Genomic DNA, 15,864 nt, shown 5'->3' with positions numbered 1-15,864 from the left:
CGTCACAAATAAATGGGGCCAATCTTCAGTCAGATGTGGATGTGTAATCTAACATTTTCAGTAAGAATAATGGACAAAAGGAGTGCAAATACAAATTCAATTTTAGTAAACACATTTAGTCAAATAAAGTGACAGACTAGGCTTGTGCAGTTGGTATCAGCTATGCCCAGCATGGGCTCCTCCATCAGGCCTGGTCCTCCTCACAGATGAAAGACCCTCAGTCCTCTCCAAACCAACAGACAGGACGTCCATCACACGGAGGTTTCTCCCTGAAGTCTCTGCAGCTCTCTGGACACCACGCTGTCTCAATCCGCCCACATTCCACACTGAATATGAGAGGGGAAAAATGAAAATAATAAATGCTTTAGACAATAAGAAATATAAAGTTGACTGTTGAGTTGCTCAGTTTTTTTAGATTGTCAATACTATTACTGTATAACTAATATCTCAGGTTAAGAGGCACATTCAAATAAAGATGGGTCTTTAAATACATTTTGTCTTTTGAATTGTTTGTCTAAAGTCAAAGATCTAGAACTGGTACTTATAGTTTTAATGATACAGTCTGGTTATAATGCTGTTTGGAGGAGGCCTCACAGGTAAGAGCACTAACTAGCTACCATCACATGTACCTTAGCTTGACTTAAATGTATTAAACGTATAATTAAGTGATAGCAAAATAGTTTCATGTCCGCTTACCTTAGAAACTTAAAATGTGACGGCAGTGTGCAGATGGGGAGCATGTTAGCTTAGCTTCTTAGCTTGAGCTAGCTCTGTTACTTCCAGCTCGGAGGCAGCAGGTCCCGCCTCGGCTCCGCCTCTTTGCCCTTATTTGGAGCAGGCGGGAGTTAGACTCTGACGTCACTGTCGAGCCGTTAGTGGCCGACTCCGCCTACTAAGGGCTTCTCGGCAACTCTGCAGAATCCTATGGGTGACATCACGGACCCTACGTCCATTTATATATACAGTCTATGGTAGGAACCAATGTTTGTAGATTCAGGTTCTGCCAAATGGCCAAACCGTTTTTGACCACACACACACACACACACACACACACACACACACACACACACACACACACACACACACACACACACACACACACACACACACACACACACACACAAGGGATAAACAAACATATGATGAGTTTGGCTGACCAAGGTAAAACACAGTAAATGGACTCAGTGTTTAACTGGAGACCTTGTATTGGACTTACTATTCACCTGGCAAGTTAAGTGTGCTTCAATTCCGTCAATTAGTGGATCCTCAGTGCCTCAAAGCGTTGGCTTAGCACCAACATATAGTCAAAAACTTGCCTTGTTGGAGTTATTCAAGGACTTTTCTCCACGTTTTGTGGAACACTGAAAGGACCCAGACGAGCGCTGAGTTTGGAGTGGTTCTCGAGCTACTGCCGGGCTCACCTGCTACCAGATGCCGAGAGGAGGACAATAACACGAAATGAGGACTGCAACAATTATGCTGTTTGGCACAGAATGCTATTCTCACATGTTTAAATACTGTTAGGAAGACATTTAGACAACAGATAATGTAAAGTGCAGACTATACCAATGAATGTGTATAGTTCCTGTTAACCTCCACAGCTGTGCAGCAGAGGCTTGTGGGCATTTTATTCTGTCAAGGTGCTGTGAGGTTTGTACAGCTAGGAACACAAAAACTAAAGGTCAATCATACCCAGAGGGCTAATGTGTGCTCATGTACTGAAGCCTCAAATGCCCTTTGGGCTTGATTGTTCGAAGAGGTCCTGCATGGAGTCTGAGAAAAGATGCACTCTCCATATCAATACTATAACTAACATTCAGTCAGTCCCAAAGAATATTTCATCCCACAGACCAGCTGCATCATACAGTATGTTTCCTGCTTAGTAAAGAGGGTAAATTCCTAAGTCCTATGTCTTGAGGGCTTTTATAATAATAGTTTCTTATCAGAGGAGTCCTCTTTGTTCAGAACTCAAATTACCATGTAGCCCCCAGTGCACAAACTCTACAACACATCATCAGCACAAGACTGAAAAGTTGAAACTAACTGTGAACTTCTATGATTGCTGACTGAAACAAAAAAGTCCTGCTGAAAGTTGTTATGACAGCTGGATGAAATATGTAATTGTTGACGGTATCACATTGGATGGTAATTTCTCATTGTCCCCACCCTGTTGGTTTTTCCACCTGTCTCTCAGTTTCATTTGCAGAAAGTTTGTTCACAGATTCAAATACTGTAAATCTCACATCATCTAGTAGGCTGTCCAACATTTTGAATCCCACTTGCTGTATTGTGTCATATGGACATTTTTCACTGACCAGGTGCCATATATTATTCCAGAATTAGAGTTGGTTCCAGGGCAATTGGCATAATGAAAAACAGGGGCAAAAAGTGCCCAAAAAAAACCCCTCAACATCAAATTGACCCTTTACCAAGCCAAGCCCACCTCTGCTAATCAGTCAAGCTGTCATATTATATTTATCAATTTAAATAATAAAATAATGATCTCATTAAATAGTTTGCTACTGTACACTAAGTCATGTGGATGTTGTAACTCACTGTCCATATTGATTGCCCTTATTCTATCAGTCAGATCGCTGAGCTGATAATGGTAGTACTGTTTTTTCTAATGAATAGACAAATACATCGTTTTTTATACATATGTTCTTGTAATGTTGTCAAAACATGTATACATAAATAAAATACTCTGAATCACGTTGCATTGCAAGAAGAGGCCTCCCATGCCAAGTTCCTGGCCAGTTTCACAGACCAGTCAAGAAGACAAGTGGTCAGGGAGCCACGGCGTTTCGCTGTGACACCCATTTGCAAAGTCATTACATTCCCAGATTAAAACCTATTACTAATACTGATTGCTTAAGCCCAATGAGGCATAAAATGAAGTTTTTTTGCAATCAAGGGCGAAAGAGTGATGGACTTGAATGTGGAGCCAGAGTGGTGAGGCTGTCAAGTGAGCCGCACAGGGAAAGACAGAAACATCTGACTGATGTTGTTTCTTTCCTTTTACTTAACCCATTTATTTTTAAACACATAGGCATAAAGAATACAGTACATACATGCATTAATACATTATGCAGGAGTTCACACCATAATGTACTAATAAGGAGTCTTGCATTTAATGAATAACACTGAAACTGTTCCAGATTGTTAAAGAACCTGTGATGCTTCTACAGACACACTCACTCTCCCTCTGTCTCACTTGCTCTCAAACACACACACACACACACACACACACACACACACACACACACACACACACACACACACACACACACACACACACACACACACACACACACACACACACACACACACACACACACACACAACACACACACACACACACACACACACACACACACACACACACACACACAGGTTTATTTGTTTCCTGGCCGGGATTCAGAAGAGAGGTCTGGTCATTAGACAAATGAACGCAATCATGTGTAGATAAGTGGAGGCTCATATGGGCCAAAGACTCTTCAATGTGGGTCATGAGTGTGCTGATGTCCGATAATGACATCCGGAACAAACACTGCAACAATGGTAGTACATGCATGCAAAATATGTGCATAATGAGTTTCAGAAGGAAGATTTACAGAGTTAGACAGTGGAAAATGTATGCATAATATAATATTCATCTTTAATAACCCAGAGGTCTCAATGAAGAACAGAGGACTTAAAACGAATATAACATGTTGTCCCTCTTTGGTAGCTTAACGTTTTTGTGCATCATGCAGAGCTGTATTAATGTTTTAAAAAAACTTGAGTTGAAAATCAAAATAAATGAACTGTAGTGGAGTAGCTGTGATCAGCAGATTCACACATTGCTTTCACACAGAGCGTATGCGATTGTAATTAGGACCTAAGTGCTCTAGAGGCAGAAGATATAATGAAAAAGTTTTATTATCTTGGCAAACCAAAAAACACTATATCCAACAAGGTCACATACAGTAACTACTGTAACAGTATCTATCAATCTATGGAACTGAAGACAATGAGATCAGATAAGAAGTACTTTTTTGATCCCAAGTTTGGATATTTTTGTGTTGCAGGAGCATAAAAATACATGGCATTGAACAATTAAAATTAAAAGACAGAAATAAAAATTCCAAAATGTCAACATCTCAATAGCAATAAAATAGAAAATATACATGTTGAATTACAAATGTACAGTGACAAAATATAAAGCAGGATATTATATATACATAAGTATGTGAGGAATGGAATATTAAATATTAGATTGGAAATAAATGTAAAATGTACAGTGTGATATTAAGTGTCCAGTTGTCCAAGAAGCTATTGAGCAGAGAGTTCTCTGCCAGCCAAAGGTGATTTGTTATATAGAGTTATTGCAGTGGGCAGGAATGTTTTCCTGTAACGGTCCTTGTGACAATGAACAGGACTAAGATTACTTCTGCCTGGCACAAGGCCCTACTGAGATAATAATTTAGGTAGGGTAAAACAAGCCCAGGCCAATCTTCACACATCGTAAAACGCTTTGTTCTATTTTCTTTGCGTCTTCAGTTTCAAGAGTTAATGTACAGAAGTGCAATAAAAAAAACATAAATACATTTAGATCATTATTGTGTACTTTTGTAGAGTTTGTTTTGCACCTGGAGTTTCCTCACGGCTCTGGTATCTCTGAGCCAATGAAGACACGTCCATATGACAGAAGAAAGTATACTGGTCTTTTAACTTTATTTTCCATACACAGCTCCTTGACGCAAATACAATTTCTTCCCATCCAGAAACTGGCCTCATCAATAAGGCCCACCACTGACATGGACTCTTATTCCGTCCCATAGGCACTACCCCTTTGAACTGATATAGGCAGGGGTGCACATAACTGTTTTAGTGAGTTACTCAGATGAGTACCAGGAGTCAGCGTTTGGTACTCACCCCATACAAAGCGTGGTGTTAATAAGTGCAGTCATCCTTACTGTCCTCCTCAGTCGCTCCTTCACTGTCCTCTAGTTCCTCTTCTTGCATGGTAGATGATGAAGATGCTGCAGATGCTCCTCTCTGTCCCTGTTTAAGCCTCCAATTTGCTTTCTCCAAAACGTATTGCCAAAAATGTGAAGTCCTTGCATTTCCTGAGGCCAAGTTGAAGGATCGAATACTAAGAAATGATCACATGACTTGAAATCATATCTGATTTCAGATGTGGGAAGTAACTAAGTACAGTTATTCAAGTACTGTACTTAGGTACAATTTTGAGATTCTTGTACTTTACTTGAGTATTTCTATTTGATTGTACTTCTACTCCACTACAGTTCAGAGGTAAATAGTGTACTTCTACTCCACTACATTTCAGAGGTAAATAGTGTACTTTTACTCCACTACATTTATTTAATACCTTTAGTTACTTTACAGATTTGGATTAATGATGTAAAATATAATCAAGTCTTAAATCAGACTTTAGTTACACCTGGAGTAAATTCAGAAGCTACCCTGCAGTATACAAAGTCATTAAAACTAGTTGCACCTTTACCAGCTTTGATTTGATTTTTATTTAATCGTTTATTTGGCAGGGACAATGCACAGTAATGAACACTTAACCTGTTAAGCCCTGAGCCTGTTTTTCAGGTCTCAGGCTCGAAAATGACATTCCCAGAACAAATGACCATATCTTCCCTTCTAAAAGGGTTAAATTAATAATCTTTTTTCTCAAAGTAATGTTAAACCTGTGAGTTGGATGTAGAAAAGTCAACCTGGTCTCACCAGAATGCTTGACTCCACCACACCTCCTTAACACCGCAGTGCTTGGTGGAGTCACGAACTTTGCTACATTTACGTGTCTGCACCACGCAAACAACCCCAATGTAAAGTGAATGAGGCTCCTTTGTCGTGGTGCACACACGCATTTCTACAACATCCAGCAGTGAGCTTTTATTCTATAAAACGTTTTTAAAATCTACTTTATAGCTTGTAGTAACTCACGGGAGGCTTCTTTTATTTTATTTGTATTCATAATCATTTTTATTTTTCGTCAGAATGTATTATGGTGCATTAGTTACGAATTTTTGTTCTCAAAAAACAGTGCATTGTGTGTAATACAACTGTGATTTTTATTAAATTAGTTAGTTTTTAAGGAAGGCCAGAGCTTAAGCTGTGTCAAATAGATGTCCCCTTTATTGTATTACGGACGCAGAGAGCAATGTGAGCGTCCATTCCCATTGGATAACGGAGGATTTTACACCCGGAAGTAAGTATTCTCCTTACTGTCGATTGATTTTACAGTGATATCTGCACTACTCATCAACTCAAAAACACCAGATTATCCTTGCTAATTACACAACATTGATTGGTTTAAATTACAATAAAGGGGACATGATCAAATAGGAATATAATTATCTTTTAAATAACGGTAACTAAAGGGAACAATCTATTTGACACAGCTGAAGCTCTGGCCTTCCTTAAAAACTAACTAATTTAATAAAAATCACAGTTGTATTACACACAATGCACTGTTTTTTGAGAACAAAAATTGGTAAATAATGCACCATAATACATTCTGACGAAAAATAAAAATTATTATGAATACAAATAAAAAAAGACGCCTCCCGTGAGTTACTACAAGCTATAAAATAGATTTTAAAAACGTTTTATAGAATAAAAGCTGGACGTAGAAATGCGTGTGTGCACCACGACAAAGGAGCCTCATTCACTTTACATTGGGGTTGTTGTAAATGTAGCAAAGTTCGTGACCCCACCACGCACTGCGGTGTTAAGGAATCGTGGTGGAGTCACGCATTCTGGTGAGACCAGGTTGAGAAAAGTCAGAATAATATAGATGTTTTTTATTTTAAAGAAGATTCAGATTTTACATAGTAAAAAACTGTAAATTATAGTGTCCGTCCAAATTATTTTACTTATAGTGAAAACTACCCTTGGATGATGGTAAGGTAGACTAAAAGCTTTAGGAATCCAAAGTACAACATATAATAAGTACCCTGTATCAAGATTGATGCAAAACAAGTGACATTTGACCTTTTTAGAGAGGTTTAGCCAAAAACACTCCACCTCTGAGGTGATTTGGGTGGAAATGTTTTTGTTTCAATATCTCTGGCCCCCCTTTGTCGATTTTGATGGTTGACACCTCTTTCTGACCGTTAGAGCCAATAGAATCCCCCAGGGTGGAGTCCCCCACACATGCTTTGCGCATGTAATTTTGCATTAGAGTGAAACTATCTCTAGCTCTGACATCTAGAAACGGAAAAGCAGTCTCAATGCTCATGGATTATCAGAAATAATTTCAAAGGGACACAGACACATTGGATTAACCTATGGATTAACTTCAGCAGCGTTTTTATCGTTTTAATGCCATTGAAGACCACTTTGGAGAGACTACAGAGCCAAGGTAAGCTTGTTAGCATTTTTAGCTACCTAGCGCCAAATGTTTTGATGTCTGTTTTTGCTTATAACGTCGCGGTTTCGTATAATTCAGTGATAATGAGGGTACCCTTCGATTCTGTGTCACCTCACGATGTGAAACGATGTCATGGATGTGGAGAAAAGATAAATAATAAGGTTTTGTGAGTGATTTTCGGTGCAGTAATCTGTTAGCATTTTTCGCTCGTTGCTAATTCAGAGGCTCAGTGTTAGCATTGTGGGTTTTCTTTTAATTTTTTTTTTAAATGATCAGTTAGATGAGTTTCTTCCCGTTACATGGATATAAAACATTCATAGTTTATTAAATGAACATGCCCTCAGACACTGTTTCCTGCAAGATGTTGCGGCAGTGCCCCGGTAGGCCTACCGGGGTCTCTCGGGCTTAACAGGTTAGAACATTAAAATGTGTCAAGCGTAACAGTGCCAGATTTAGCTTTGAGCTAATTTCCATCCGCAGTCCCTCACATAAAACATTTAAGAAGTTTACATTTTACAAACATAGCAAAAACAAAATACATGATATGCAAAAGGTGCAAAAGAGCAAGAGCAGCATATAACACTTTAATGATTCAATAATTATAAAACATATCATATATATTATTCTGAAATGGACCAATCTGCACAATGACTACTTTTACTTTTGGTACTTAAAAAAAAACTATATTTTGTTGATAATACTTTTCTACTTTTACTTGAGTAACATTATGAATTCCTACACAAGATCTAAGTACTTCTTCCACATCTGTCTGATTTCAAACTCTTCCATTAACATCCTGAGTAAGTTTGCACCTGTGTGTTTGTTTTTGCTCCACCTTGTTGTAAAGAAAACTGCAGCAGCTTGACCACAGCGTGAACTTTGCGATCAGCTGATTTTGCGCAGTTCTCCAGTGTGTGCTGGAGTCTCCCTCCGCAGCCAGTTTACGTAGTTTTGGTACAATTCTGTTGTTCATACATTCCGACGTTAACAACAACCCCGTCTGTGCACACGGTGAACAACTCTGTCGTCCTGTGATCTAAGCCTCTGCCTCCTATAAAAGCTTCACAGGTCCGTCGATTATGGCCTCGGCTCAGTTCAATCAATGATATCAGCTTTAATCTGATATCTGGTATGTGCAGTTACGATAAGTAATAAGGGTATTTTTACCTTGAGTTCTGTGCTAAGTGCGTTAGAATCTTTTCGCTCAGGGCTCATTTAGACGCTTCTTGTGAGACTTGTGTTTTGTTTTGGTAAAAATGGTTCGTATTGTCAGTTAGCTGAGTTTCTACCCTTTAAATGAGTATGACACATTCATTATTAAATATTAAGAAGCCCTGAGACACAGTTTTGTGAAAAAACTACCCGCAGGACCCGGATTAGGGTCCTCTCGGGCTTAACAGTCACAAACCCTCAAAGTACACCCTGTAGCGAGTAAAACTAACACAGAAAAGACCTGTCTATGCTGCCCCAGAACGCCTCGTTTGAGATTTCTCTTTTTCCATTGTTATCTGCCTGGGTACAGTGACGTGCCCATACCCAAATGGACCCATTGGTCACACACACACCCATTGTTCACACACACACTCTCTCAGCGGCGAAACTGTGACGCGCTTACACTGTAGGTGCGCTGCGTTTGGGGGTGCGGGGGGGTTGCGGGTGCTAGTGGAGCCTCGCAGAAGACACTTCACCTCGAATTGCTCCTGTGGAGATTGTCCACAGTATTGAGTATGTAAGTCGCTTTGGATAAAAGCGTCTAACAAGTAACATGTAATGTAATGTACAACCCAGTCTCACGGCATTTCGTGTTATAGTCACGACATTTAATCTATTGATTCGTGTTCACCAACACGATTTTCCCCTTTTTTTCGTGTCACACAGAACAATTTTAAAAGCAATGTATTTCTATTGGTAGTATGTTTCGTGCCTGCAACACGTCTTTTTGTCCGGTCGGGTCTTGGAAGACCGGAAGCTGTGGGGTTCATAAAAACATCTTCTTACTCAATATCAAGCCACGATTATTGTTTTTATTTTAAAGGTCCCATGTCATGGCCATTTCTACTGATCATAATTCCATTTTTGAGGTATACTAAAATAGATTTATACTGTGCAATTTTCCAAACTCACATTGGTTTCTCATACAGCATCTCTGTAAAGTATGTGTATTCACCGGTATTCACTCTGTCCTAAACGGCTTGTTGGAGCTCCTGCCCCCCCCCCCTACCTGTGAGCCCAGTGTGCTCTGATTGGTCGGGACGTTGAGAGGCTCAGCAACGAGCCTCTCGGCGATACAGCGAGAACAAGCTAAATTCATCCTGAGCACACACAAACACTCACAGCCGAAGTAAAAACAATAAGTGTGGCTTGATATTGAGTAAGAAAAAGGTTTATAACGCTGTGAGCATGGGTCTGCGGAGAGCATTTCTCCGCGATCCCAACTTTGTAGCCCGAAAAACGTTTACCCATTTAAACAGTCGTGGTAGTGTTAGAAATTAAAATCAATGTTAATAGCATAATTAGTCTAAAATATATCGTCAGTTTTAAAAGCTGTTTTATTGTGAAAAAAACCCGGAAGTTCTCAAAGTCTCAATGCCAAGCTTTTATTCTGAAAATCCTTCATATCCGGTCAGTACGTAGCATGTCGCGAACAATGTTTTAAACTAACTTACAGCTGTTTATAAGGTATTAAATAGAAAGTCATGAAAGAGATAAGAAGGAGAAAAGGCTTAAGGAAGTAGACAGGGAATACAGAATGTCAAAGTCCTCTGTTTTACGCGATGTCAAACATCGAAGACCGAGGAGGACGTACCCCCTATCTTCACAGCGGGAGGGAACGAGGAGAGGATAAAGGAGAACGGCAGAGGACAATTCAGGACTCCTTCTTCGCTGCAGCCACCAGAGACAACACCGGCTTTGTCTTTTCCCTTACCCTCTGCTTGTTGTATCATCGTGCCATTTAATTAAACTCACCAATTTGAATAATAATCAGTAGCCATCTTGTTTTGACCTCATTTCAAGGAAAAGACAGGGCAGTTGCCATTTCGTGAAATGCAAATTTCAGGACTCTTTTGTTCTTTGTAACCCATGAGGCCAAGCCCTTTATCTGACCTCCATCTTGTGAAGAACAAACCATTCTTCTTGTCTCAGTTGGATTTAGTCTTTTGCTAAATCAGGTTATCTATACATATTGTTGTTGGACTTTGGTGGTTGTAAACAAAGATTATGGTATTTTCTCAGACTGGAGTTAAGCTTTCCAATCTGATTTTTTGAAATATTTGTGTTTGCAAATGTGTTTTTGGCTTGCTTATGCATTACTGTTCAAATCATATTGTGTTTTGCCTTCCAATCTGATTTTTTGAAATATTTGTGTTTGCAAATGTGTTTTTGGCTTGCTTATGCATTACTGTTCAAATAATATTGTTTCTCCTTCCCATTTCAAAGGTATTTTTTAGAAAAATAACCTTCTTGTTACATAGAAGTCAGTTTCAGAACAGCTACCCCTGCTGGCAGAAACTGAAAACTACAACAGCGCACTCTGCTGGTTGTACAGAATTGTTGCAGAATTACAATTATATGCCAAAGTTTATCTCCCACGTGTTATAGATAAACACATACTTCATCACACACAGAGAAAATTACAGGTGGTTCCTGATTTTAAGATAAGAAACCTTACATAATAGTCTTTCAAACTAGACTATAGAATATTCAACCACCATATTTTTGAAGTAAACATAGTTTATAACATTTGCATAATCTCATGCACACACATTTTTTATCTTTCTACATTTTATAACATTTGCATAATCTCATGCACACACATTTTTTATCTTTCTACATTTTATAACATTTGCATAATCTCATGCACACACATTTTTTATCTTTCTACATTTTATAACATTTGCATAATCTCATGCACACATATTTTTTATCTTTCTACATTTTATAACATTTGCATAATCTCATGCACACATATTTTTTTATCTTTCTACATTTTATAACATTTGCATAATCTCATGCACACACATTTTATTTTATAATTTTAATTATTAATTTACTTTATTAATTAAAAATAAAATAAAAAATGATTTAAGGTTAACTACTGAAGACATAGGATACTTTTATAAAGGAATACAAAGGTACTATTCAGAGGATTAGTAATACATCTTTGATAATTTAGTAATTTCATCCTAGTATTTGAGAAACATGTCACCAAAAGACACTAAGTTAAGAGCATTCGCAGTTCCAGGCTCAACTGCAGATATCAAGGAAAGGGTAAACATCAGATCAGATGCTACAACACATCCAAATGAGAGACAGAAGAGCTGGAAACAACAACAGGAATTGTTGACACAGTGGCAAACAAGAGGATTGATTCCAGCAGATAATCAACCTGGACCAACAAAGGCCCATAGAAGAGCAGTACTAGACTATGAACATGAACAATGCCTACAACAGCTAAATGTATGGAGGGAAGCTGAACAAAGGTTTATAAGAGTTACAAGGCTGATACTCGATCTGGAATATGCCAGCCTATTGACAGACAGCATAAATGTGGTCCGAATAGCAGACCTGCCAGTGAGAGTACAATTCTTGTACAACAAGTGGAAGACGTTTCCGGTTTGAGGGATGTTACTGTTGCAGCCAAATGGGCCATTGGTCCAGAGATTGTCCGCAACACAAGATGCTACAATTACTGGAACATTGCACCACACAGCAACAAGCCCCAAACAATGGCCCTCCACACAGTTACCCCAGAGGAGGTTTCCATGACTACAACAGAGGCAGGGGGTCCCAGGGATGTCAAAGAGGAACAGGATGTCCAAATATGAAGAAGGACATTTTGAAATCCAGCCACATAGAGCCATATCTGTCACCACAGGGAGGAGAGGTGGAATGTTATTTTACACCGACTGCAGTTCAAGGGGCAAAGATACACCTGATGTGGAGCTGTTGAGACCTGAAAACAGAAACCCGATTCTGCTGTGGTGAAGTCTGGCTACAAAGGGAGGTGTTTCGATAGGAACCACTTGTCTCAAACCAGTGAAGAAGTCAACCAGAACCCAGCAGAACTAGAGAGTGACTGTTGGCGGGAGAACAGTGACAGGGCGACAGAAACTGGCACAACATAGATAGACCCCGTCAGAAGACCGGGGCTGTGTTTAAAGGGGGAACTTCATTCATTGTTAGTTGAAGTATAGTTTTTATTTATTTTTTATTTTTTATGAGCCAAACAATTATGTGAGAATAGTTCGTACTTTCCCTCTAGTTTAAAGAAATATTATTTTGTCATGATATCTTTGTCCAGCAGTGTCAGCCAAGCCTCTAATCCTAGAGCTATTGAGACGCATTAGCAAAACCAAGGGTGTTGTTTTTTCCGCAGCAACAATGATACAGAATACCATGACAAAAGCCATTATAGAACTAACAACAAGTAAACTATTTTTGTGCTAATGGAAGATTGTTAGTGAATATGCATTTATAACATAGGAAGACGATACATCACACAACATCTTTGTACGCCTTGTGGGGCACACGGAGAATTTATATTTATTTACTACAACGTTATGGGTTTTCCATGTCCTATTCATAATAGAGTAATCATTGCAATATTAATTGAGCATTTTATGCTCAAAGGAGGGAGCGTCATGATTATACAGATATATTGATTTCGGTGACGTTGTAGTTAATAAATAACATGTTGTCAACAATGGGTCTCATAACAACAAAAGGTATACCAAAGCTTGGGCCTCCTCCAAGGAGTGGAGTGGTCCAGTTTTAGATTTAGACAAATAGAAGTGGATGAATATGTCAGACCTCTGAGTAATATTTTCCAAGTTTTGTCTACACAGGCTAGGAAAAACTGCACAGATACCAGACGAGACATCAGAAGAGACTCCTGTTCGGCCAGGTGATTGGGTGAGGGTGAAAGTTCACAAAACACAGTGGGCTGATCCCCGGTGGTCGGAACCGTGACAAGTTGTAATGAACTTCACACGCTCTCCGGTTTAAAGGTAAAGAAAAAGGAGCAAATTGACACCACCTCACATATTGTCACCCTTCACTGGCAACTTCCAGAAAATTATTGGAAGCTAGGACTGATTTGGCAGAGCTGGAACAAAACAATAAATATAAATACGATTAAGATAGCAACAGCTCAAAAGACGAATTGTCTTTAGATTTTTATAGATTGTACACTAAAGTGAAAACCTATTTTGTTTTTTCACCTGAAAAAGAGTCCAACGTTTTGTTTCTATTTTCGTATACGTTATTTTTGTACTCATCATTTACATTCTGTAACTGACAAAACCATGGATAAAATAGAGATTATGTCAAGAACAAAGCAATTGTGGGGTCCCCTAAGGATAAGAGATCAGTATATTGATCATCTCCCACATCGCTTTTGTCCAAGTTTCCCAAGTCCAGGGACCCAGTGCACAGGAACTTGTAGCACCAAGGCATCAGGAAATTCGGAGCTGGTCCTCCTTGGGCCAAGCTGGCAGCCATTATTTCTCCCACAGTCCTGAAAAAATAACAAAGGCACAAGTGCTTTTTTAAAAATGTATGTACCTGGTTGTTGTTGCTCGTAGTGATGTATGCAGAGATAAAACTATCATCAACTCCTAAATTCCCCAGAGCTCTACGGAACTTTCCTCTTGCAGCTCAGTGTTTGGGTTCACTCAGCGTACTCATAGTGTTGTTTTTGGCTGCAGCTGTTTTCAGAGAAAAAGCTCTCAAAACCCAATGTACACTACCTGCTCAGCACCAAATGGCAAACACACACAGTTAGCTGCAGACTAGCTGGTGAGCTAGTAGAGCATTTAGCAGCTAAAGAGCCAGATATTTCCCTCAGGAGTTGGTAGAGAGCAGAAACAGCGCTAAAATGAGTGTAGGACTTACATTCACCAGGTGGACAGAAAAATGATCAACTTAAAAAGGTGATATGCCAGTTATTTTCTGCTGCCCCCAAGTTGGCGAATTGCAGGTTTAAGTATATTATTAGTAGTCAATGGTTGCCCAGATTAACCCAATTCAGATACCAGACACTGAAATGGATCATAAAGCACATACCTGAAATGGCCTTTGTCTAAATCAGACAGTGAATAGTTGGGTCTTCTGCCATGGGTGCCCTTCTCAAAGAACCGCTCTTCAATGCCCGCCACCATTCCTTAGACATTAGAATTATGCATTACATTAACGTTCCTGATGAAATGCACAATCAGACATCTTGCATACTGTAACTACAATATTTAAAGTAGAACTTTTATGTGACTATAGAACCATCAAATTATTCTGATGGCATAACCTTTTTTTTTTTATCCTACACACATACCTGTTAGAAATTCTTTACGGAGAGCCCCTGTATCTATACCAGCTTCGCCTAAAAAGATGACTTTCAGTTGGTTAGTTGGGGATGTTTTCTTTTGGCGCTGCCATTGCACGAGGCCCCTCTCCAACATGTTCTGGCGGGACACTGTGATGTCAAAGGTTTTGCCTTCTGTTGATACTGCATCAGCAATTGCCTGGATAACATCATCAAGACTAAAGAGCGGGAAAAGGAAAGGAAAATAAGTGTTAGTCAAATCTCAAATCTCTCATTCAATACTCAAGTCAATGACGAGTTAAAGATGCTATGACCCACACTTGGGTACAAACAGTAGGGCTGGGTACGGTGCAGCATATCACTTTTAGGGCCAAAATTAATTCATTTTTGATTGAATGTGATATGATTGAGGTGGCTAGTGATACAACCACATCTAGATGTATTGGTAATTATATACAGTACATTATAGAAATAGTTAAAAACTGTTCAGTGCATCTTATTTTTCCAAAGATACTGCATGCATTTCTAAAATATTTCAGTCCAATTAATAAATGACATCAATATTTTACATGTATCCTTAACAGTAAAAGTGTAATAACAACTTAAAATACATGAATATAGGTAAATACAAGCTATGTATTTGTTTTTGATGATGCCTGGAGTACTGTAGCAGTGATTTTTTTTCATTGTTATTCAAAATGTAATGTAGAGTGAAAACATACTTTTCAATTTCATCTTCAGTTGATTTAGAGGCATCTTGCATCCTGGAGGGCGTTTCCTCCACACTGTCAAGTAAAACATGATTACACAAGGATTACAAATTACCATTATGTACATTTAAAATTGCAAAGAGTTTCCATTAAAGCCTTTATGTTGCTGTAGAAGTATACAGTAGAAGGGAACACAATTAACATTACCGGGGAGCCTCTGTATTGTTGAATTACTAAATGCTTCCCAGAATTTGTACTTTTTATTCAGATTCTAATGAGATCAAAATAACCAGTCAGAACAGTGCTTAAATTATGTTATATATACTAATTGCACACAATTTTCTCCATTGAGTACTTTAACTTGTAATGATCCTGTCCTTTATTTAAAATGTTACACATTGCAAATAGACATTTTCTGTTTATCTCTTACAGAGAAAAAATGATGTATT

Source organism: Trematomus bernacchii, unplaced genomic scaffold (genome assembly GCF_902827165.1).
Source record: "Trematomus bernacchii unplaced genomic scaffold, fTreBer1.1, whole genome shotgun sequence".
Classification (NCBI taxonomy): Eukaryota; Metazoa; Chordata; class Actinopteri; order Perciformes; family Nototheniidae; genus Trematomus; species Trematomus bernacchii.
Note: the sequence above shows the minus strand (reverse complement) of the source record.